The sequence below is a fragment of the Arvicanthis niloticus genome, chromosome X, assembly GCF_011762505.2.
Source record: "Arvicanthis niloticus isolate mArvNil1 chromosome X, mArvNil1.pat.X, whole genome shotgun sequence".
Lineage (NCBI taxonomy): Eukaryota > Metazoa > Chordata > Mammalia > Rodentia > Muridae > Arvicanthis > Arvicanthis niloticus.
Window position 1 is genome coordinate 30,617,449 of NC_047679.1, and position 1,808 is coordinate 30,619,256.

Below are 1,808 nucleotides of genomic sequence, written 5' to 3' on the forward strand. Positions count from 1 at the left end.
AATAAATCTAAAAATATGAATATATATGTGCATGTCAATAAGAAATTGAATTTTAGTATTTTTATCCCTTCAGGTTTTATTTTAACAAAGAGGATCTACTTCTCCTGATGGTTTATATAGAAAGTAACAGAAAGCAGTGTGTGCTGAGGACGTACTTTCTTTTGGTAAAGAAGTCTAGAACTTTCCTTTCTTCCCAGAGAAATCTATTAAGAGCAGTAAATTCTCCCACTTGCTGTGATGAGATCACTTACCTTAACAGTCACCTGATAGGAGGAAGAGGGCCATGAGTAGCAACAGCACCAAGAGCTGATAATGCCATGACAAAGCAAAGGCGTCCATGGACCTTCCCAGCTCTCTTGTACAGAGCTATTCTTGACTTAAAATTCTTGGGAGGAGGGCCTGATATCAGCAGAGCAAACCCAAAGAGCTAAGATACTATGATTCTCAAAGATACTCACCTAACATTTCTCTTTTTCTTTGCTGTAACATGTAGCCTGCTAACTACAGGCAATTAATTTATGATGCTGTGTTTAGATAAATGGTGGAAGACTCCAGAGGCTTAAAGGAGTGTCCTTTAAAAGCAGAAATCTGTAACATGGTGGTCCACACATAAAAAAGGTATTTTGTGCTAGTTATGTTACATAGGTAGATATTGGCCTTCCCAGTTGACAAAGGTGATGCTGGGACTATTTTAGAGAAAATGTGAGAGATCTTTGAAAAGTTATTGCAACAAAATAGAGCAAAATAACCAAAACCATTAAATACAATGTTTGGTCTTTACCATGTCCACCACACAGCTTTATCCTTGCCTTGATCTTCAGAGGGTTGGTTTGTTTTAATTTCCATGCTTGGTTTGACATTAAATGTTTTATAAATGAATCTGTTTTCATAAAAAACTCTGCTTTTAATCTGGATCCCTTGCTTTTGTCTTTAAGGATCATGCAAGTCTATGACACCTGTGGTTATTAATAAAAATATACATCAAAGTTTTGGAAGACTTGACAGACAGAAAATAAATACTTTGTAACAAAAGCTTAACAGATAAAAGGAAAAAATTGATAAACTGGATCTCATCAAAACAAACCTTTCCTTTGCTGAAGGTACTTTGCTTTGTGTATATATGCCCAATTGTATGTGTACAATTTGCTGGAAAGGTGGTTTTTCTGCCTCCATTAAATTGTTTTTAACCTTTGATTTCTATCAAAATTCAGTAGGATATATTCATTTGTGTTTGTTGTTTATCTACTTTGTTCCATATATTTTATCTCTATTATTATCTACCCTTAATATCACAGAAGGCAGACACTCTTTGTTAGACGAAACCTGAAGAGACAAACCACACTGAAGCTCATTTCCCTATCGATACACATATTTATATTTTTTAACTTAAGTAGTTTTTCCTTACTAGCATATTACTTGAAATTATGTCAGATATAGAATCATATATAAGATAACAAATCCTTATGATTTTAAAATCAATAAGTGACGTTTATGTGTTTATTAGTCTATGAACACCACAATGTTTGAATACTGTAGTAAGGTTTAACACCAAGGAGAATAATACTTCACGCTTCGTTCTTATAAAAATTGTTTTAGTTCACTGAGATCTAATACTTTACCATGAATTGTACAATATCCTTATCTGTTTCTCCAAGAAAAATAACTTGCTGGGATTCCAGTAGAAATTTCACTAAACTCAAGAGTCAGTTTCAAAGAGAACTAACATTCTCATGATGTTCAGTCTTCCAGTTCATGAACATTATAAAGTTTATCCCCCTCATTTTAAAGTTTCTGTTTGATTTATTTTG